Source organism: Phyllobates terribilis, unplaced genomic scaffold (assembly GCF_046119375.1).
Source record: "Phyllobates terribilis strain yellow unplaced genomic scaffold, ASM4611937v1 Scaffold_4__5_contigs__length_816908805, whole genome shotgun sequence".
NCBI classification, from domain to species: Eukaryota; Metazoa; Chordata; class Amphibia; order Anura; family Dendrobatidae; genus Phyllobates; species Phyllobates terribilis.
The window spans coordinates 291,569,226-291,593,298 of NW_027362764.1; the positions used below are offsets into that span (position 1 = coordinate 291,569,226).

At 42.7% G+C, this 24,073-nt stretch overlaps 1 protein-coding gene across 12 annotated transcripts in view; it reads right to left on the bottom strand.

The window, feature by feature from the left end:
• LRRFIP2 (LRR binding FLII interacting protein 2) overlaps positions 1-18,081 on the bottom strand; it is a 148,390-nt gene extending 130,309 nt beyond the window's left edge. For 2 of the 12 annotated variants that reach the window (XM_073678302.1, XM_073678300.1), the window contains exon 1: positions 17,825-18,081. The gene's annotated coding sequence lies outside the window, so the exon portion shown is untranslated. The remainder of the gene's footprint in view (positions 1-17,824) is intronic. The other 10 variants (XM_073678303.1, XM_073678304.1, XM_073678301.1 and 7 more) reach the window with 9 other exon arrangements.
• Positions 18,082-24,073: the final 5,992 nt, after the last annotated feature.

The following is a 24,073-nucleotide window of genomic DNA, read 5'->3' on the forward strand; positions in this document are numbered from 1 at the left end:
AAAAGGATTCCATCACCAGGATTTTCCTATATAACCTGAGAGCAGCATGATGTAGGGATAGAGACCCCGATTCTAGTGATGTGTCACTTACGCTTGCTGTCATTGTGATAAAATCACTGTTTTCTTTGCTCCAGACCATGTTGTGCTCAGAATGCTGAGCTCTGTAACCTCACCTACACCACTGATTGGCAGCTTTCTGTGTACACTGTGCTTAGGCAGAAAGCTGCTAACCAGTGATGGGGCGGAGTTACACAGAGCATGACTACACAGCACAAGAAAACTAGTCCTCTAGTGATAATTTCCTGCTGATGTTACTGAAACAACACACAGTCCAGTAAGTGACATCACTGGAATCAGTCTCTGTGCCCGTTAAAATGCATCTGTCACCAGACAGGTGGACTTACAACAAACGCTATTAATATTAACTTACATTTAAAAAAAAGGAGCTGCCCCTTCTAACATCTCTCAAGCCTCCAAACCGCCAAGTGTTGAAGTATGCTGTGCAAATTACCGGCAACCCACCAGCAAATCTGTTCCTTGCTTCTGCACTTTCACTAGTATGTCAGTCAGAGCCCTGTGCATGATAAACGTTATAGCTTTCCAATGTATTTTCATGGTTCCCCTTGGTTGGATACAATTCTGCGTGGTCATGTGATGGATAGAGGTGCATGGCTCATCACAGCACAAGTGCGGCTTCCTAGCAGCCAAATACTATTCACACTGTATCTTTTCTTGGTGTTTCTGTGAGTTGCTGCACTTCTAAGGCTGTGTGCCCACTATGCATTTTTCAAGCGTTTTTGCAGCGGAATTTCCGCAGCGAAAAAGCTTAAAAAAAAGCTTCGCAGTACGTGCCCCATGGTCCCCAATGATAAATGATAATGTGCATGTGCTGTGCCCATGCTGCGGAAATTTCCGCTGCGGATTATCATTGCGGAAAAATCCGCAGCACGTCCATTATTTTTGCAGAAACGCGGCGTAATTGCCTCCATTGAATCGCATAATATCCGCATGACTACATGTGCACATGCGGATATTAAACGATTCAATGTGCGGATGGTACCTGGGTCTGGAGAAGAGGAGACTCTCCTCCAGACCCGGGTACCATGGTACCTGTTAAAAAAAGAGAATTTAAAATAAAAAATGAACATATACTTACCTTCTGATGGCCCCCGGTCTCCTGTACAGTGCGTCCTGGCTCCCCTGCGGCTCGCAGTGGTCTAAAAGGACCTTCCATGACGTCATTTAGTCATGTGACGGGTCACGCGACTGCTGACGTCTGACCTGTCACATGACTAAATGACGTCATGGAAGGTCCTTTTACACCATCGCGAGCCACCGGGGAGCCAGGACGCACCGGAGAGAAGACCGTGGGCCATCAGAAGGCGAGTATAATGTTTTGTGTTTTGTTTTTTTTTACCATTTTTATTCTTTTTTTAACTATTAACTTGGTCACACTATATAAAATCCATGCCAGTTGCAAGGATTTATATAGTGTGACCAAGTTGTCAAGCACTTTCCAAGTGATGCTAAAATCGCCTGGAAAGCGCTTGATAACCCGCATGCGAAATCGCATGTGAAAAACGCTTCACAAACGCTACCTACCTGGCAGGAAAAACACATGTAAAATCCGCATGCGTTTTTCCTGCCAGGGAGATGCAGAAAAAATCAGCAGCATTTCTGCATCGTGGGCACATAGCCTAACAGTGCTAGAAAAAGCAATCACAAGACGCTCTAAAGAATCCTTTTCGTTTCTTGCTGTTCACAGATTCTGGCTTTTGAGTATCTTTTAAACACTTCAGGCTTTCAAAAGAAACCAGATGGATGAAGTGGCTCTTCTTTGATGAAAACACTCCAAACTAGGGACTGGCCAATCAAAAGACTGCAAAATGTTTCAGAAAAAAATCTGCAAAATAGCTTGAAAAACAATTCAAAAAAGCTTCAGGAAATTAAAACCTCCCCCAAAAACAGAGGAGCATTTTCTACAGCACTTTCCAATAGAAAACTTATCTTTTGAACTGCCAGAAAAAAACTCAGTGTGAACATACCCTAAAAGTCTGAGGTATTATTAAAAAATAATTGCACATGGCTTCTATGTTATTAACAGAAGCGTTTGTTTTCCAAATTAATTTCTAAAGATGAAGCAGCTTTCCACTGTGACTTTTAGGAAGCAACCTGTTAGTAACTGCACCTCAGACATACACTACATACAGGTGAATCTCACTAAATTAGAATATCATCGGGGGGAATCACCTCATTGCAAAGAGTAAATGGGAAAGGGAGGTGGGTACCCTCACAACAGAACAATGGGAGGCGATTCTAGAATATATCCCGAAGATCTCTTTAAGCGAGCAGGCACGGATTTCCCAATTATACATAATACATAGGACATACAAAACACCGCTGCGCCTGTACAAGGCGGGCTTGAGGGGAGATTCCAATTGCCCTAGATGTGGCACGGACCAGGCCGGACTGCTACACATGCTATGGTCATGCCCACGGTTGGTGGCTTATTGGTTGTTCGTTGTCAGCAAAATTGAGAGGGCTTATACATGTACAATTGACAGAAACCCGGTGCTGTGTGTTTTGGGGGAGGTGGATGGAATACCTGTCTCAGAACATTACAAAGTGGCGATAGCGCGATTGCTATATGTGGCACGCAAACTAATAGCACGAAAATGGACAGATTCGGAACCCCCCACTAGGAGGGAATTTATTGCTCAGACACGTACGGTGATGCATTTAGAGGAAAGCATTTATAGGCGGAGGCATGGAGAGAGAACTTTTGGGAAAATATGGTCCGCATGGATGGCGGTAATATGATTGTCAATGTTCCCAGGTATGCCCGGCATAAGGAGTATTGGCGGGAGGGGGGAGGGGGGAGAGGGTTTTGACTGTATTATTACACGTTATGTGAATTGTTATATGTATATTGATAACTGTTTGCTGTTAAAATTTTTGAAACCTAAATAAAAATAATTGGTTTAAAAAAAAAAAAAAAGAATATCATCAAAAAGGTAATTTATTTCAGTTCTTCAATATAAAAAGTGAAACTCATATTATATAGAGTCATTACAAACAGAGTGATCTATTTCAAGGGTTTATTTCTGTTAATGTTGATGATTATGGCTTACAGCCAATGAAAACACAAAAGTCATTATCTCAGTAAATTAGAATACTTTATAACAACAGCTTGAAAAATGTTTTAAAATCCGAAATGTTGTCCTACTGAAATGTATGTTCAGTAAATGCACTCAATACTTGGTCGGGGCTCCTTTTGCATCAATTACTGCATCAATGCGGTGTGGCATGGAGGCGATCAGCCTGTGGCACTGCTGGGGTGTTATGGAAGCCCAAGTTACTTTGATGGCAGCCTTCAGCTCGTCTGCATTGTTGGATCTGGTGTCTCTCATCTTCCTCTTGACAATACCCCATAGATTCTCTAGGAGGTTAAGGTCAAGCGAGTTTGCTGGCCAATTAAGCACAGTGATTCTGTTGTTTGTAAACCAGGTATTGGTACTTTTGGCAGTGTGGACAGGTGCCAAGTCCTGCTGGAGAATGACATTTCCATCTCCAAAGAGCTTGTCGGCAGAGGGAAGCATGAAGTGCTCTAAAATTTCCTGGTAGACGGCTGCGCTGACTTTGGTCTTGATTAAACACAGTGGACCTACACCAGCAGATGACATGGCTCCCCAAACCATCACTGATTGTGGAAACTTCACACTAGACCTCAAGCAGCTTGGATTGTGGCCTCTCCACTCTTCCTCCAGACTCTGGGACCTTGATTTCCAAATGAAAATGGGAACTCTGGGACCTTGTGGAGTGTGTCAATGACTGCCTTCTGGACATCTGTCAAGTCAGCAGTCTTCCCCATGATTGTGGAGCCTATTGAAAGACTAAGGGACCTTTTTAAACGCTTTGGAAGCCTCTGCAGGTGTTTTCTGTTAATTATTCTAATTTACAGAGATAATGACTTGAGTTTTCATTGGCTGTAAGCCATAATCATCAATATTAACAGAAATAAACACTTGAAATAGACTGTAATGACTCTATATAATATATGAGTTTCACTTTTTGGATTGAAGAACTGAAATAAATTAAATTTTTGATGATATTCTAATTTAGTGAAATGCACCTGTAAGCGCCAACTGCTACTGGGTACCAAGCCTCAGAGTTAGGTCTGGTAAAGAGCCAAGCATCTGTGGTCATCACATGGTCATGGGGAGATCTGGCCATTCTGGAAGAAAAGGTTGATGCATATTGGGCACTGCAGCAGAATATAGTCACAGCATTCATGGAAAATCCAAAGGGAAATCTGCAGCCAAAAGTTTCCTCCAAGATGCAGCTTATTATGTCAAATAAAATAAAATGCAAGCTTCTCTGGTCCACTGGCGAACTCTATGACTGGATGCAGCAGTCACATGCCTTAGGCTGTGTTCACACATTGCGGTTTTGCTGTCTTTTTTTTCTGTAGCAAAGACTGATCTTTTGCCAGGAGGTTTGTTCAGGATTGTTCTTGTTTTATTTTGGTGCATTTTTGATGCATTTTTTTTCCACTGTTCTTTTGTCTTTTTATGCTTGTACATAAAGTTCAGTGGAAAAAAACAAATCTCATTCTGGTTTTGGCACAAAAACACTGAAAAAAACACTGAAAAACCTGACACCCTCGTTTTCGGTGCGCTTTTTCAGTGTTTTTTTCATCACCCATTACCTCCAATGGGTGAAAAAAAATGCTGAAAAAACGCTGAAAGAAGTGACATGCTGTATTTTGCAAAAAAAACATGCAAAGCACAAAATCTTGCTAAAAAAAAACAAGATGTGTACATGAGATTTCTGGAATCTCATAGACTTTGCTGCTACTGTAAAAAGCAACTTAAAAATTTGCATACAAAAACGGATTTAAAAAACGCAGCAAAAACGCAATGTGTGAACATAGCCTAAAAGTGCAGAGAAAGACAGGAAACAAGAAAAGCCTTGCCATAGGAATGCCAGGGGAGGGGAACAAGATTGCATCTTCAGGAGCACAGCGCTCCCAGCCTTCTCCTTACCAGCAGGTAGCAGTGCGCACCTGACTGATTGCTTTGGCCAGTAGCATCATTGTGTCTTTGGTGCAGACTGTGAAATCTGCAATGCTGCAAGCAGTGACAGCTTTGCCTCTGCAGCATGGGAGAAGCACATGGACACTGATGATGGCGGTATACAACCAGCCTCAAAGCTGTGATTACAAGCTCTAGAGAAAAGAGTAACCTAGGCAACAAGCAGTAAACAAAGTAAAATTCCCCCCATTCTTCAGAAAGGAGAATTTGTTTTATTAACAAGTCAATTGCAAAGTTGCTATATTTTACAAGCCCTTCATAGTTTTAGGCTGCGTGCCCACTATGCGTTTTTCAAGTGTTTTTGCCGCGGAATTTCCGCAGTGAAAACGCTTGGTAATACGTGCCCCATGGTCCGCAATGATAATCCGCATGTGCTGTGCACATGCTGCGGAAATTTCCACTGCGGATTATCATTGCGGAAAAATCCACTGCACGTCCATTAATTTTGCGGACACACAGCGTAATCGCCGCCATTGACTTGCATTGAATCACATTAATATCCGCATGACTACATGTACATATGCGGATATTATGCGATTCAATGTGCGGATGGTACGCAGGTCTGGAGGAGAGGAGACTCTCATTCAGACCTGGGTACCATAGAAACTGTAAAAAAAAGAATTTAAAATAAAAAATAAAGATTGTACTTACCTTCCGATGTCCTCCCGGTGTTTTCTCCCCTCCGTCTGGTCTGCTGCATGGGTCACAGTGTTGTGAAGGACCGGCCATGACGTCATTGAGTCATGTGACCTGTCACATGACTCAATGACGTCACCGCAGGTCCTTCACACCACCGCAAGCCGCCCAGGACACCGGACGCGGCGGAGAAAACACCGGGAGGACATCGGAAGGTAAGTACAATCTTTTTTTTTTGTTTTCCACCATTCTTATTCTTTTTTTTTTAACTAACTTGGTCACAATACTATAAATCCATGCCGGTTGCATGGATTTATATAGTGTGAACAAGTTGTCAAGCACTTTCCAAGTGATGCTAAAATCGCTTGGAAAAGCGCTTGATAACCCGCATGCGGAAACACATGTGAAAACGCTTGACAAACGCTTCTACCTGGCAGGAAAAACGCATGTAAATACCTCAAGTGTTTTTCCTGCCAGGGAGAAGCGGAAAAAATATACAGCATTTCTGCTTCGTGGGCACTTAGCCTTAGCCATTTACTAACTGTAATGAAAATAACCCTTTAACCCCTTAACGACCGCCGTAACGCATTATATATATATATATATATATATATATATATATATATATTTATTACACACATACATATGTACACACACGTTATTTTGAAGTGTGGGTGTATATATATATAATTTAGCAATTTTCACATTTTAAAAATTTCAAAAAGGAAAATGTGCCGATGCAAAAGTTCTGGGTACACTTGGAGATTTGTGTGCTCAGATAACTGTAACCAGTTTTAGAACTTAATTAGCCTGATAGGGTTATGTGCGCACGATCAGTATTTTGTGCAGAAATGTCAGCACCTCTTTGCAGCAAAAACGTTGCGGAAATTCAGCAGCGTTTTTACCAATGCATTACATAGGAAAAACGCAGGCAAAATCACACAAAGAATTGGCATGCTACAGATTTAAATGCACATGAAATCTTGTCAGGAAAATTCCTGATCATGTGCACAGATCTGCAAAATTCTCATAGGCAATGCAGGCGAAAGGATTAACATGCGTTTTTTGGCCAATTGTGAGCGTAAAAAAACGCACCATGTGCACATAGCCTTAGTGTTATGGCTTGTTCACCATCATTGTTAGGAAAGGCCAGGTAATGCAAATTTCCCTGCTTTACAAAAACCCAGACTCTTATTATCTTGTGCCAAAAAACAGCAGCCATGGATTCTTCTACGAAGCTGCCTAGCACTCTGAAAATGGTGGCAGCCCACAAAGCAAGAGAAGGCTATAAGAAGATAGCAAAGTGTTTTCAAGTTGCTTTTTCCTCAGTTTGAAATGTAATTAAAAAATAGAAGTTAACAGGCACAGTGGAGGTCAACATAAGGTCTGGAAGATCAAGCAAAATTTCAGTGAGAGCTGCTTGTAGGATTGCTAGAGAGGCAAATCAGAAACCCTGCTTGACTGCAAAAGACCGTCAGAAAGATTTAGCAGTCTCTGGAGTTGTGGTACATTGTTCTACTGTTCAGAGACACTTGCACAAATATTGCCTTCATGGAAGAGTCATCAGAAAAAAACCTCTCCTGTGTCCTCACCATAAAATTCTTAGTCAGAAGTATGCAAAAGAACAACCAGGGGAGGAGTCCTGAGGAGATAATTTGCATATTCCCACTGCATTTTGGGGTAAGTGAAGAGTCTCCGCGAGCTCAAAGAACACTGGATTTTGGCTGTTGGAGCTGAAAAGAGGACATCGGTAAACCGCGCGCCTCCCGGCGCGCGCATTTTGAAGCTTTTTTCACTGTTTTCAGAACATTAACAGTAAGAACATGGAAGAGTCCAGGAGCCATTTGGTGAGCTGCATATCCTGCTACATGTTCACAGACTTGCCAGTGGAAAAGCCAAACTTCACATGCCAGAAATGCAAGCTTGTGTCCCTGTTGGAGGAAAAGTTGCGAAATCTAGAAGAGAGGTTAACTACCTTGAAAATCATTAAGGAAGGTGAAGAGTTCTTAGACAGAGCAGAATTATCTCTTCATGATTCAGAAAGAGAAGAAATTCGAACTGCACCTGATGAAACAGAGGAATGGAAGCATGTGACCCACAGAAGCAGGAGGATCGAGAGGCAGTCAGCACCCATACTGCTCAGGAACCAGTACCAGGCTCTCACGCAGGAGAACCATGAAGAAATACCGCAAAATAAGACTTTGCCAGCAATGAATAACCTTGTAAGCCCTCAGAATCCTCCTGGATGGAGAAAGAAGAATGTTGTGAAGAAAAAACGGAGAGTGGTGGTCATGGGGGATTCCCTGCTAAGAGGAACAGAGGCCGCTATCTGCAGACCAGACATAACCTCAAGAGAAATGTGCTGTCTTCCAGGAGCAAAAATTAAAGATGTGTCTGACAGGATATCAAGACTCTTCAGACCTACAGATCACTACCCATTCCTGCTAATACATGTGGGGACAAATGACACCGCAAGAAAGGACCTGGAAACCATCTGCAGTGACTTTGAAGACTTAGGCAAGAAAGTGAAAGAATTGGGAGCGCAGGTGGTCTTCTCATCCATCCTCCCAGTGGATGGCCATGGAACAATGAGGTGGAATAAGATTCTACAGGTGAACAACTGGCTACGTCGATGGTGCCGTCAACAAGGATTTGGATTTCTGGATCACGGAATGAATTACCTATACGATGGACTACTTGCTAGAGATGGGGTGCACCTTACGAAGACTGGAAAACATGTATTTGGAAGTCGCCTTGCTACACTCATCAGGAGAGCTTTAAACTAGAATAATGTGGGAAGGGAAGCAAAAGGCCAGAAAAAGCCATACAGCTGACAAATACTATTGAGATCTCTGCTACTGGAAGTGGAAAGGAAGAACAAAGACAAAACAATTTAAATAATAAAAATATGGGAGGAAGAGAAACCAATCACAAACTAAAATGTTTTTATACAAATGCACAAAGCATGGGCAACAAACAAGGAGAATTAGAACTACTAATGCAGGAAAAGGAATATGATGTCATTGGAATCACTGAAACTTGGTGGGACGATACACATGATTGGAATACAAGGCTAAAAGGATACAACTTATTTGCAAGAAACAGACTTGATAAACGAGGAGGAGGTGTCGCATTGTATGTTAGAAAAGCGTATATCTGCACAGAGATTGAAGCTTCAGAGACTGGGAGTTCTGTGGAAACTGTTTGGGTAAGAATACAAGGAGAGAACAACGGAAAGGACACCATTGTAGGCATTTACTACAGGCCACCTGGGCAAGCTGAAGATATGGATGAACTCTTTATGTATCAAATGACCAAGTTCTCCAAAAAATATGACGTAGTGGTCATGGGAGATTTCAACTATCCAGACATTTGTTGGGAATCTCTCTCAAGTAAAACTAACAGGTCAAGCAAATTCTTATCCTCTCTTGCTGACAACTTTATCTTCCAAAAGGTAGGGGAGAAAACAAGGGGATCTGCTACTTTGGATCTAATCCTTATAAACAGGGAGGAAATGGTTGAGGAGGTAAAGGTGGCTGGGACCCTAGGAGGCAGCGATCATGCTATTATAGAATTTTGGATAACTAGAGGAGGAAGACATGTGAAGACTCAAACTTCAAGGTTAGATTTTAGAAAGGCAGATTTTAAGAGGCTCAGAAAGAGAATAGGAGGGATCCAATGGCTGGATGTCCTTAAGGACAAAAATGTCCAGGAAGGATGGGAAATTTTTAAAAATGAGATTCTCAAAGCACAATCGTTAACAATCCCGAAAAGTAGGAAGAATGGGAAGCATTTAAGGAAACCAGGATGGATGAACACAGAACTTAAACACATGCTAAAAAGAAAGAAAGAAATGTTTATTAAATGGAAAGAGGGAGGCATATCTAAAGAAGATTATAATGCAGTCTGCAGATCCTGCAGGGCACGTATCAGGTTAGCTAAAGCTGACAATGAATTAAGGCTTGCAAGAGATGTCAAAAGCAATAAAAAAGTATTTTGGGGGTATGTCAAAAGTAAAAGAAAAGTCAAAGGTGCTATAGGATTTTTACAGGATGAAAATGGAGAAATGGTAAGAGAGGATGTTGAGAAGGCCGAACTTTTTAACTCCTATTTTGCATCTGTTTTCTCTCAGAAAGAAAATGTAACATCAACTAATCTTCACTGTCCTTTTAAAGGAATAGAGGAATCCAAGTTATCTGTAAACAGAAAGATTGTGAGGGAATATTTAGCTAACATAAATGAGTTCAAGTCTCCAGGTCCAGATGAATTACACCCCAGAGTACTGAAGGAGATCGTAGAAGAAATTTTAGAACCACTCTCCATAATCTTTGAAAATTCTTGGAGAACAGGAGAAGTCCCAGAAGACTGGAGAAGAGCAAATGTTGTTCCTATCTTCAAAAAGGGGAAGAAGGTGGACCCAGGGAACTATAGGCCGGTGAGTCTGACTTCTATACCAGGAAAGATCTTTGAACAAATTATTAAACAACATGTATGTAAGTACCTGGATAAGAATGAAGTGATTAACCAGAGTCAGCATGGGTTTGTAACTAACAAGTCATGTCAGACTAACTTAATTTCCTTCTATGACAGAATCACTGACTGGGTGGATCAGGGAAATGCTGTAGATATAGTATATCTTGACTTCAGCAAAGCATTTGACAAAGTATCTCACACCATCCTTATTGAAAAAATGACCAAGTATGCAATGGACCAGGCAACTGTTAGCTGGATTCATAACTGGCTTAGTGATCGGACTCAAAGGGTGGTTGTAAATGGCTTCACATCCAGCTGGATGAATGTCTCAAGTGGGGTACCACAGGGCTCCGTCCTGGGACCTGTATTGTTCAACATCTTTATCAATGATTTAGATGAAGGAATTGAGGGTAAACTGATTAAATTTGCTGATGACACAAAGCTAGGAGGGATAGCTAATACTAGAGAAGAGAGAGGGAAGATTCAAAAAGACCTAAATAAACTGGAGCAGTGGGCAGCAACCAACAGAATGGTTTTTAACAGGGAAAAATGCAAAGTACTACATCTGGGCAATAAAAATGAAAAAAGCATATACAGAATGGGAGGAATAGAGCTAAGCAACAGTAAAAGACTTAGGTATACTAATAGATCATAGACTGAACATGAGTCAACAGTGTGATGCAGCAGCAAAAAAGGCAAATACAATTCTGGGATGTATTAACAGAAGCATACAGTCTAGATCACGTGAAGTCATTATCGGTCTTTACTCCTCTTTGGTCAGACCTCATCTGGAATACTGTGTACAGTTTTGGGCACCACATTTTGAAAAAGACATAGACAAACTGGAGCAAGTTCAGAGAAGAGCGACCAGAATGGTGACTGGTCTGCAAACCATGTCCTATGAGGAACGGTTGCAGGATTTGGGAATGTTTAGCTTGCAAAAAAGAAGACTGAGAGGAGACTTAATAGCTGTCTACAAATATGTCAAGGGCTGTCACATTGTAGAAGGATCATCTTTATTCTCATTTGCACAAGGAAAGACTAGAAGCAATGGGATGAAACTAAATGGGAGGAGACACAGATTAGATATTAGAAAAAACTTTTTGACAGTTAGGGTGATTAATGAGTGGAACAGGCTGCCAAGAGAGGTGGTGAGTTCCCCTTCAATGGACGTCTTCAAACAGAGGCTGGACAGAAATCTGTCTGAGATGATTTAGTAAATCCTGCTTTGAGCAGGGGGTTGGACCAGATGACCCAGGAGGTCCCCTCCAACTCTACCATTCTATGATTCTATGATTCTATGATCTAAACAAGCCTGATGCATTTTGGAAACAAGTGCTGTGGACCGATGAGGTTAAAATCGAACGATTTGGCCACAATGATCAAAAGGTATGTGTGGAGAAAAAGGGCACAGAATTTCAGGAAAAGAACATCTCGCCAACCATTAAGCATGTAGGTGGATCAATGATGCTTTGGGGTTGTGTTGCAGCCAATGGCACGGGGAACATTTCACGGGTAGAGGGAAGAATGGATTCAATGAAATTTTAACAAATTCTTGATGCAAATGCAACACCATCTATAAAAAAGCTGAAGTTGAAAACAGGATGGCTTCTACAAATGGATAATCATCATAAACACATGTAAAAATCCACAATAGACTACCTCAAAATGTGCAAGCTGAAGGTTTTACAATGGCCTTCACAGTCCCCTGATCTGAACATCAATGAAAATCTGTGGCTAGACCTCAAAATAGCAGTGCATGCAAGACGACCCAGGAAGCTCACAGAACTGGAAGAATTTTCCAAGGAAGAATGGAAGAAAATCCCTTAAACAAGAATTGACAGACTCTTGGCTGGATACAAAAAGCGTTTACAAGCTGTGATACTTTCAAAAGGGTGTGCTACTAGCTAGTAACCATGCAGGATGCCCAAACTTTTTCATTAGCCCATTTTTCTTTATGTAATTTTTAAAATGTAAAAGATGAAAAATATGTTCTTTTTGTGCCTAAAATACAAAAGAAAATGTGTAATCTTTACCTTTAGCCCTTTTAGAGATCATTTCATCTTCAACTTGCTTAACTGTTCAAGAAAACAGTAATTTTGACCAGGGGTGCCCAAACTTTTACATGCCACGGTATAGTTAGTATGCCCACATACAGTTAGGTCCATATATATTTGGACAGAGACAACCTTTTTCTAATTTTGGTTCTAGACATTACCACAATGAATTTTAAACAAAACAATTCAGATGCATTTGAAGTTCAGACTTTCAGCTTTCATTTGAGGGTATCCACATTAATATTGGATGAAGGGTTTAGGAGTTTCAGCTCCTTAACATGTGCCACCCTGTTTTTAAAGGGACCAAAAGTAATTGAACAATTGACTCCAAGGCTATTTCATGGACAGGTGTGGGCAATCCCTTCGTTATGTCATTCTCAATTAAGCAGATAAAAGGCCTGGAGTTGATTTGAGGTGTGGTGTTTGCATTTGGAAGGTTTTGCTGTGAAGTAAACATGCGGTCAAAGGAGCTCTCCATGCAGGTGAAACAAGCCATCCTTAAGCTGCAAAAACAGAAAAAACCCATGCGAGAAATTGCTACAATATTAGGAGTGGCAAAATCTACAGTTTGGTACATCCTGAGAAAGAAAGAAAGAAAGCACTGGTGAACTCATCAATGCAAAAAGACCTGGGCGCCCACGGAAGACAACAGTGGTGGATGATCGCAGAATAAGCTCCATGGTGAAGAGAAACCCCTTCACAACAGCCAACCAAGTGAACAACACTCTCCAGGAGGTAGGCGTATCAATATCCAAATCTACCATAAAGAGAAGACTGCATGAAAGTAAATACAGAGGGTTCACTTCATGGTGCAAGCCACTCATAAGCATCAAGAATAAAAAGGCTAGACTGGACTTTGCTAAAAAACATCTAAAAAAGCCAGCACAGTTCTGGAAGAACATTCTTTGGACAGATGAAACCAAGATCAACCTCTACCAGAATGATGGAAAGAGAAAAGTATGGCGAAGGCGTGGTACAGCTCATGATCCAAAGCATACCACATCATCTGTAAAACAGGGCGGAGGCAGTGTGATGACTTGGGCATGCATGGCTGCTAGTGGCACTGGGTCACTAGTGTTTATTGATGGTGTGACACAGGACAGAAGCAGCCGAATGAATTCTGATGTATTCAGAGCCATACTGTGTGCTCAGATCCAGCCAAATGCAGCCAAACTGATTGGTCGTCGTTTCATACTACAGATGGATAATGACCCAAAACATAAAGCCAAAGCAACCCAGGAGTTTATTAAAGCAAAGAAGTGGAATATTCTTGAATGGCCAAGTCAGTCACCTGATCTCAACCCAATTGAGCATGCATTTCACTTGTTAAAGACTAAACTTCAGACAGAAAGGCCCACAAACAAACAGCAACTGAAAACCACCGCAGTGAAGGCCTGGCAGAGCATCAAAAAGGAGGAAACACAGCATCTGGTGATGTCCATGAGTTCAAGACTTCAGGCACTCATTGCCAACAAAGGGTTTTCAACCAAGTACTAGAAATGAACATTTTATTTACAATTATTTAATCTGTCCAATTACTTTTGGTCCCTTTAAAAACAGGGTGGCACATGTTAAGGAGCTGAAACTCCTAAACCCTTCATCCAATTTTAATGTGGATACCCTCAAATGAAAGCTGAAAGTCTGAACTTCAACTGCATCTGAATTGTTTTGTTTAAAATTCATTGTGGTAATGTCTAGAACCAAAATTAGAAAAATGTTGTCTCTGTCCAAATATATATGGAACTAACTGTATCTATTGCAGTACATTCCCTAATGGTTAACATATGCAAAAAGAAGAGTATAGGATGCAAACTTAAATAGTAAAAATGTGGAGCCCTGTTAAGTGTGTAGCCTTGATCCACAATGCATGTTTCACCCAGCTTTGTCAGGGGTCATGTATGTACACAATCAGTAGCTTTGGCCTCTACATCTGCTTCTGAATCACGACTAGAATGAAGAGTTATGGTTGGGGCAGCATGGTAGGTCAGAGTTTAGCACTTATGCTTTGCAGAGCTTGGGTTCTGGATTCACATCCCACCAAGCAGAACATCTGCAAGGAGTTTGTATGTTCTCCCAGTGTTTGTGTGGGTTTCCTCCCAGACTCCAAACACATACTGGAAGGGAATGTAGATTGTGAGCCCCAATGGGAGCAGTGATGACAATATATGTAAAGCGCTGAGGAATATGATGGCGCTATATATGTAAGCATAATAAATAATAGTAGGAGAGTCAGATCCTTCATCTGTTCTCAAAAAAAAAAAAAAAAAGAATCTGTTGCTCTATATATCTCAAAACAACCCTGTAGTACAAAGATTTAATGGAGAATTGTTTCCCTGTGGTGGCGCAGTAAGGGAACGGAACACATCATTCTGCAGATTACAGCAAACGTAACATATACAGCAAGTCACACTACTATATAGTACTATAGTCCTTCATGTGACAGTCCTGGTATAGGACAGGGACGTGACACTACTATATAGTAACACAGTCCTCCATTTGACAGTCCTGGTATAGGACAGTGAGGTGACACTAGTATATAGTAATATAGTCCTCCATGTGACAGTCCTGGTATAGGACAGTGAGGTGACATTACTATATAGTACTACAGTCCTTCATGTGACAGTCCTGGTATAGGACAGTAAGGTGACACTACTATATAGTACTATAATTCTTCATGTGACAGTCCTGGTATGGGACAGTGAGGTGACATTACTATATAGTACTACAGTCCTTCATGTGACAGTCCTGGTATAGGACAGTGAGGTGACACTACTATACAGTAATACAGTCCTCCATGTGACAGTCCTGGTAAAGGACAGTAAGGTGACATTGCTATATAGTACTATAGTCCTTCATGTGACAGTCCTGGTATAGGACAGTGAGATGACACTACTATATAGTAATATAGTCCTTCATGTGACAGTCCTGGTATAGGACAGTGAGGTGACACTACTATATAGTATTACAGTCCTCCATGTGACAGTCCTGGTATAGGACAGTAAGGTGACATTACTATATAGTATTACAGTCCTTCATGTGACAGTCCTGGTATAGGACAGTGAGGTGACACTACTATATAGTAATAGTCCTCCATGTGACAGTCCTGGTATAGGACAGTGAGGTGACACTAGTATACAGTAATATAGTCCTCCATGTGACAGTCCTGGTATAGGACAGTAAGGTGACATTACTATATAGTAATATAGTCCTTCATGTGACAGTCCTGGTATAGGACAGTGAGGTGACACTACTATATAGTAATAGTCCTCCATGTGACAGTCCTGGTATAGGACAGTGAGGTGACACTAGTATATAGTAATAGTCCTCCATGTGACAGTCCTGGTATAGGACAGTGAGATGACACTACTATATAGTAATATAGTCCTCCATGTGACAGTCCTGGTATAGGACAGTGAGGTGACATTACTATATAGTAGTACAGTCCTCCATGTGACAGTCCTGGTATAGGGCAGTGAGATGACACTACTATATAGTAGTACAGTCCTCCATGTGATAGTCCTGGTATAGGACAGTGAGGTGACACTACTATATAGTAATATAGTCCTTCATGTGATAGTCCTGGTATAGGACAGTGAGGTGACATTACTATATAGTAGTACAGTCCTCCATGTGACAGTCCTGGTATAGGGCAGTGAGATGACACTACTATATAGTAGTACAGTCCTCCATGTGATAGTCCTGGTATAGGGCAGTGAGGTGACATTACTATATAGTACTACAGTCCTTCATGTGACAGTCCTGGTATAGGACAGTGAGATGACACTACTATATAGTAATATAGTCCTCCATGTGACAGTCCTGGTATAGGACAGTAAGGTGACACTACTATATAGTAATATAGTCCTCCATGTGACAGTCCTGGTATAGGACAGTGAGGTGACATTATATATAGTACTACAGTCCTCCATGTGACAGTACTGGTATAGGACAGTGAAGTGACATTACTATATAGTAATATAGTCCTTCATGTGACAGTCCTGGTATAGGGCAGTGAGATGACACTACTATATAGTATTACAGTCCTCCATGTGACAGTACTGGTATAGGACAGTGAGGTGACATTACTATATAGTACTACAGTCCTCCATGTGACAGTCCTGGTATAGGACAGTGAGGTGACATTACTATATAGTAATATAGTCATTCATGTGACAGTCCTGGTATAGGGCAGTGAGATGACACTACTATATAGTATTACAGTCCTCCATGTGACAGTCCTGGTATAGGACAGTGAGGTGACATTACTATATAGTACTACAGTCCTTCATGTGACAGTCCTGGTATAGGACAGTGAGGTGACACTACTATATAGTAATATAGTCCTCCATGTGACAGTCCTGGTATAGGACAGTAAGGTGACACTACTATATAGTACTATAGTCCTTCATGTGACAGTCCTGGTATAGGACAGTAAGGTGACACTACTATATAGTAATATAGTCCTCCATGTGACAGTCTTGGTATAGGACAGTGAGGTGACATTACTATATAGTACTATAGTCCTTCATGTGACAGTCCTGGTATAGGACAGTAAGGTGACACTACTATATAGTACTATAGTCCTTCATGTGACAGTCCTGGTATAGGACAGTAAGGTGACACTACTATATAGTACTATAGTCCTTCATGTGACAGTCCTGGTATAGGACAGTGAGGTGACATTACTATATAGTACTATAGTCCTTCATGTGACAGTCCTGGTATAGGACAGGGACGTGACACTACTATATAGCAACACAGTCCTCCATGTGACAGTCCTGGTATAGGACAGTGAGGTGACATTACTATATAGTACTATAGTCCTTCATGTGACAGTCCTGGTATAGGACAGGGACGTGACACTACTATATAGCAACACAGTCCTCCATGTGACAGTCCTGGTATAGGACAGTGAGGTGACATTACTATATAGTACTATAGTCCTTCATGTGACAGTCCTGGTATAGGACAGTGAGGTGACATTACTATATAGTACTATAGTCCTTCATGTGACAGTCCTGGTATAGGACAGTAAGGTGACACTACTATATAGTACTATAGTCCTTCATGTGACAGTCCTGGTATAGGACAGTGAGGTGACATTACTATATAGTACTATAGTCCTTCATGTGACAGTCCTGGTATAGGACAGTGAGGTGACATTACTATATAGTACTATAGTCCTTCATGTGACAGTCCTGGTATAGGACAGGGACGTGACACTACTATATAGCAACACAGTCCTCCATGTGACAGTCCTGGTATAGGACAGTGAGGTGACATTACTATATAGTACTATAGTCCTTCATGTGACAGTCCTGGTATAGGACAGTGAGGTGACACTACTACATAGCTCCCCCTTGTGGCAGGGCTGTGGCAGCACACCAGAAGAGCAGGCAGTGTAGTAGAACTATGCGCTGTCACACTCCATTGTACTTCCCTGTCTCTCCACGAGACAAGCTGCTGAGTGTGTATGGAGCACCATGCTGTCCGTGCTCCGGAGACTAGTGCAGACTCGGCACCCGGTACAGGTGTAGGCAGGAGGCATGAGGGGGGAACACCTACCTCCACACACTCGATTGTCACCCCGGTGCCTCTTCTCTCTCGAGGTTTCTCGCTCTACGTCCGGCCGGTGACGCACTCTGCGCATGCGCAAGCGGCCGACCCCAGCCTGTCGAGCCGTGACGTCAGAGTGGTAAGGAATCAGGGGTGGTTGGGTGGGGACACTTGTCAGTGACTAACCAATAGTGGCGGCGGTGCGGCTGTGACTACTTCCGCCATGTCTGCGCTCCGCTGAGCTTTGATACCGGGGCTGGGCGGTCGTGCAGAACTCGATGTTGTCTCACCCCCTCGGGTTCACAAATGGCCGCGTCTGCACCAGGCCGTGCCCACTGCTCTGAGGGAAAGATGGACGTGTGTATTCTGCCCCCTAGTGACCAGCACACGGCTCAGTGTAATGTCAGTAGTGGGCAGCTCAGTCCTGGCTGTGAGGTCCCCAGCATGTAGTAGATAACGCAGATCTGTGCCTGAGCCCTTACCTGGTCTGGGTGGGCCCGCTGCTTAGCTATGGCTGGGAGCCAGTACGTGCCATCCACTGACTCAGGGGCTCAGACGGCGCAAGAACAGTATATGGGCCCGGGGAAAGGGCAATATATGGGCCTGGAGCAAGGAGAGTATATGGGGCCAGAACAGCATATGGGCTCGTGGGCAAGAACAATATATGAGCAGCTTCAAGAACAGTATATGGGCCCGGGGCAGGAATAGTATATGGGCCCAGGGCAAGAACAATATATGGGCCCGGGGCAAGAACAATATATGGGCCCAGGGCAGGAACAGTATATGGGCCCGGGGCAAGTAAAATATATGGGCCCAGGGCAGGAACAGTATATGGGCCCGGGGCAGGAACAGTATATGGGCCTGGGGCAAGGACAGTGTATGGGCCCGGGGCAAGTACAATATATGGGCCCGGGGCAGGAACAGTAGAATAAAGAATAAAGCATCTCTGGGAACTCCTTCAAGATTGTTGGAAGACCATTTCCGGTGACTACCTCTTGAAGCTCATCAAGAGAATGCCAGGAGTGTGCAAAGCAGTCATCAAAGCAAAAGGTGGCTACTTTGAAGAACCTAGAATATAAGACATATTTTCAGTTGTTTCACACTTTTTTGTTAAGTATATAATTCCACATGTGTTAATTCATAGTTTTGATGCCTTCAGTGTGAATGTACAATTTTCATGAATATACAGAAAAATCTTTAAATGAGAAGGTGTGTCCAAACTTTTGGTCTGTACTGTATATGCAAATATTTGTTAGCCATTATCCCTATTATAGTGGAGCATCGACTGTAAAATACAGGAGGACCCTGCACATCTACTGTGCACACACTGAGATGTACAATTACGGTAGTTTGCATTAAAGGGGTTCTTTGGTTCAAACACACTGATCCATGGGCTCCACGGGATAGGTGATAACTTATTGATCGTTTGGGTCCGACCATAGGAAACCGCACCCATCGGAAGACTTGGGAAGTTTTGTCCCTGACAGGAGACTTTATCCCCATTTTAAAATGCATCTACAGGTGAGACGTCTGACGTCCTCATCCTCATTCATTCTCTTTGGGGCTTACAGAAAAAAACAAGAGCATCGCTCGCAGCCACTATAGTGTCAGTGTACAGGGACCACAGTGATCAATGGTGACCTACACAGGAGCTCTGTATATACTATATATAGTGTACAGGTAATACAGTGATCACCAGTGACATTATACACAGAAACTCTGTATATAGTGTACAGGTAATACAGGGATCACTAGTGACATTATACACAGGAGCTCTGTACATAGTGTCAGTGTACAAGTAATACAGTGATCACCAGTGTCATTATACAGAGGAGCTTTGTATATAGTGTCAGTGCACAGGTAATAGTGATCTCCTGTGACATTGTACACAGGAGCTCTGTGTATAGTGTACAGGTAATACAGTGATCACCAGTGACATTATACACAGGAGCTCTGTATATAGTGTACAGGTAATACAGTGATCACTAGTGACATTATACACAGGAGCTCTGTATATAGTGTATAGTGTACAGGTAATACAGTGATCACCAGTGACATTATACACAGGAGCTCTGTATATAGTGTACAGGTAATACAGTGATCACCAGTGACATACACAGGAGCTCTGTATATAGTGTGCAGGTAATACAGTGATCACTAGTGACATTATACACAGGAGCTTTGTACATAGTGTCAGTTTACAGGTAATACAGTGATCACTAGTGACATTATACACGGGAGCTCTGTACATAGTATACAGTGTATAGTGTCAGTGTACATTTAACACACTGATTTACCAGTGAAGTCTCTAGGTGATGTCCTTCATCTTCGCTTTTCTTTGTCATCTGGCACAGACCGCCATCACTTTTTCCAGCCGGGACTCGTCTCTACAAAAAAATAACACAGTTATCAATAGCTGATCTCTTCTAGAGCACATTGCCTAACTTATACACTATGCCTAATGAAGAAAAAAAGCAACATAGTGCCGCCCTGCACAGTAACAGGACCTCCCTTTTGTTCCCCCCTTGGAAAATAGTATTCTATAAAGTAAATTATATTACAGCAGTAATTATGCTCCCCACTTGCCACCATAAACTAATGTTTGCTCCTCATTTGGCCTCCATATAGTAATAAAGTCCCTCAACCTGGCCCCTTTAATTAATAGTGTCCCCCATCTTGGGACCCTATGTTGCCTTATCTTGAGACCCTATGTTCCCCATCCTGGCCCCTATGTCCACGTCCCTTTGTCCTGGGCCCCCTATGCCTCTTTGTCCTGAGCCCCCTATGCCTTTTTGTCCTGGGCCCTATATATATGTCTCTTTGTCCTGGGCCCCATATATATATTCCCCTTGTCTTGGGCCCTATATATATATTTTCCTTGTCCTGGGACCTATATATAAGCGATCTGTTCGTATTTTAAAAACATTTTTCAAGCTGTTGTTATAAAGTATTCTAATTTACTGAGATAATGACTGCTGTGTTTTCATTGGCTGTAAGCCATAATCATCAACATTAACAGAAATAAACACTTGAAATAGATCACTCTGTTTGTAATGACTCTATATAATATATGAGTTCCACTTTTTGTATTGAAGAACTGAAATAAATTAACTTTTTGATGATATTCTAATTTAGTGAGATGCACCTGTATATATATATATATATATATATATATATATATATATATATATATATATATATATATATATATACCCTTGTCCTGGGCTGGGCCCCAGATATATCTCTACATAAATAAAAATGTAAATGTTCGTTTGTTCAAAATCTTAAATCTCTGAAAGTTCTTCACCGATTGCTTTGAAATTTTGACACAACGTTGCATTCAAATACACGCATGTTTTTATATACCAGCTGTTGGACGTAAAAGCAACAGCGAGAGGGGGGGTGTTACGAGCTCAGTCCCAAGCTGACTCTCCCCGGCTGCCCGGCATTCTTCCCCCCTTAGTGACATCTCATTCATAAACCCTTCTCCTTCATTCACCCCAGCCGCTTCCTGTGCTCTGCTCCTTTCGTGTCCCCCGTGGAGGTTGAGGTGAAGGTGATGAGACCGTCTGTTCAAGGCCGAAAAACGCTGCTGCTCATCACCACCACCGCCTGAGAGGCGGCCGCCTCTGCTCTCCAGCATTGGTGCTGCTGCGGCTTCTTCTTTTCCGGCAGGTGAGTCTTACTTTCGACTGTGCAACAACAAGCGGGGTAAGGAAGGAGAGAGGAAGGCTGCCTCCGCTCTGGGCGCTGAGCTGGGCCAGAGCCTTGCAGCAGTGGGCGGATAGCGAGCGAATGCAAATCCCACTGCGCCACCGGCGGGAGCGGCGCTGTGATCTGCATTGTACCGGCCTGGGGTATGTCAAGCGGATCACCCCCTCCTCCTCTGCCGCCGCCTGCCTTCATCTCTGCGCCCCCTCCTCTCACATTCCCTCTGTACTAGGGAATTACATAACTAGCAGTCCCTGACATGACCTGCTCCATTGTGACACCTGACATCAAGTACCGACGTCTTTAGTGACCTGTGCAGAGTACAGCCCTGCAGGGGTCACAGGTTACAGGCTGCCACCATGCTTGCCTGATGGGCGCAACTATCAACAGTGCTAGCATTGCCCCATCTAATATATATATATCTATATAAATAAAAATGTAAGTATATATACCGTATTTTTTGGACTATAAGATGCACCGGACCATAAGACGCACCTAAGGTTTTAGAAGAGGAAAATAGGAAAAAGTAAGCAAAAAATGTGGTCATGATACTCTGTTATGGGGGAGGGGGTCTGCTGCTGACACTGGTATTGGGGTAATGTCCCTGAATTTTGTTAATATCTTCCATCCTGGTATGTATGGCCCCTCCTTCTTGGCATACGTGCCCCCATCCCATCCTGGTATACGTGGCCCCCATCCTGGTATGCATGGTACCCCTTGATCCCCCATCCTGGTATGCATGGCACCCCTTGATCCCCCATCCTGGCATGCATTGCACCCCTTGATCCCCTTGCTGATATGCATGGCACTCATTGATCCCCCTTTCTGGTATGCATGGCACCCCTTGATCCCCCATCCTTGTATTCATGGCACCCATTGATCCCCCATCCTGGTATGCATGGTACCCCTTGATTCCCCATTCTGGTATGCATGGCATCCCTTGATCCCCCATCCTGGTATTCATGGCACCCCTTGATCCCCCTTCCTGGTATGCATGGCACCCCTTGAGCCCCCATCACGCTGCCCACAAAAAATAAACAATCATACTCACTTCCTCTCTCCTCCAGCGCTGTCCCGCTCAGCTACCGACACTCTCATTGTGTGAGCAGCGCATGGCAGGGCGCGCATGGCGTTCTTGCCATGCGCCCTCACACAATGTGAGGTGCTGCTCCCCATGCCGGGACTGTGTGCGTGGGGAGCAGTGACCATTCAGTCTCTTCAATAGCTGGCACACTGTACCGCAGCTTGGCTCCTGCTGCCGCTCTGCGGTCATGTGTGCCCGCTATTAAAGACTATGAATATTCACTACAACCCATGGAAGTGGGTTGTAGCGAATATTCATGAGCTTTAATAGCAGGCACACTGACCGCAGAGCGGCAGCAGGAGCCGCGCTGCGGCTACAGTGTGCCGGCTATTAAGGAAAATGAATATTCATTGCTCTCCGTGCCCATGGGCATCGGGAGCAGGGAATATTCATTTTCTTTAGTAGCGGGCACAGCGTAGGCTGCAGCAAGCGGCTGCTGCCTCCTGTGCCACGCTGATCCCCCACTGCCGCTCCCCGACACCTCCTACCACGCAGAGCCATACGATATATAAAGGTATATAGTATTCGGACTATAAGACGCACCCCCCACTTTCCTCCAAAATTTTGGAGGAAAAAAGTGTGTCTTATGGTCCGAAAAATACGTTATATATAATATATCATCTATATAAATAACAATGAACGAGCATTCGAATACACCATCTCTGCACCCCCTCCTGCCACATCCCCTCTGTACTAGAGAATTGCATAACTAGCAGTCCCTGACATGACCGGCTCCATTGTGACACCTGACAGCAAGTACAGACCTCTTTAGTGACCTGCGCAGAGTACAGCCCTGCAGGGGTCACAGGGTACAGGCTGTCACAGGGGCGGACACTGACAGCTTGGGGCCCATGTGCAAGAAATATGTATGGGCCCCCCTATTTTTATTGCGACAAAGCTACAGATACATATATAATAATAATCTTTATTTTTATATAACGCTAACATATTCCGCAGCACGTTACATACATTATTATATATAGCCACACATATATATATAGAAAAAATAGTAGAGACAGCACTCCAAAAATAGATGATTTATTTGCTCAGCAGGAGCTGTCGCAACATTTCGGCTGAACACAGCCTTTTTCAAGCAAAGTGCAGAGTATACAGGTGAAGTATATATCAGATCATCCATTTACAAGACAATTATAATATAAAGTGCAAAGTACATATAAACATACAATACATAAATAGATCATAATGTATATAAGCTTCTGTGATTCATAATAATATATACACATAATTTCTTCTCATAATATAATTCAATTCATAATAAATTACATAATGAGTACAGGTGTCCAGAATCAAAATAATTAAGATTAACCCACCGCATCAGCATGTGAACATCACCGAAAAACAGCGTCCTAAATAACAAACTGTGCATGTCAGAGTTGCTGCTGTATAGAGGAAGTGACCACTCTATCACATACATATCCAAAGAAAATTCGGAACTGCGCATA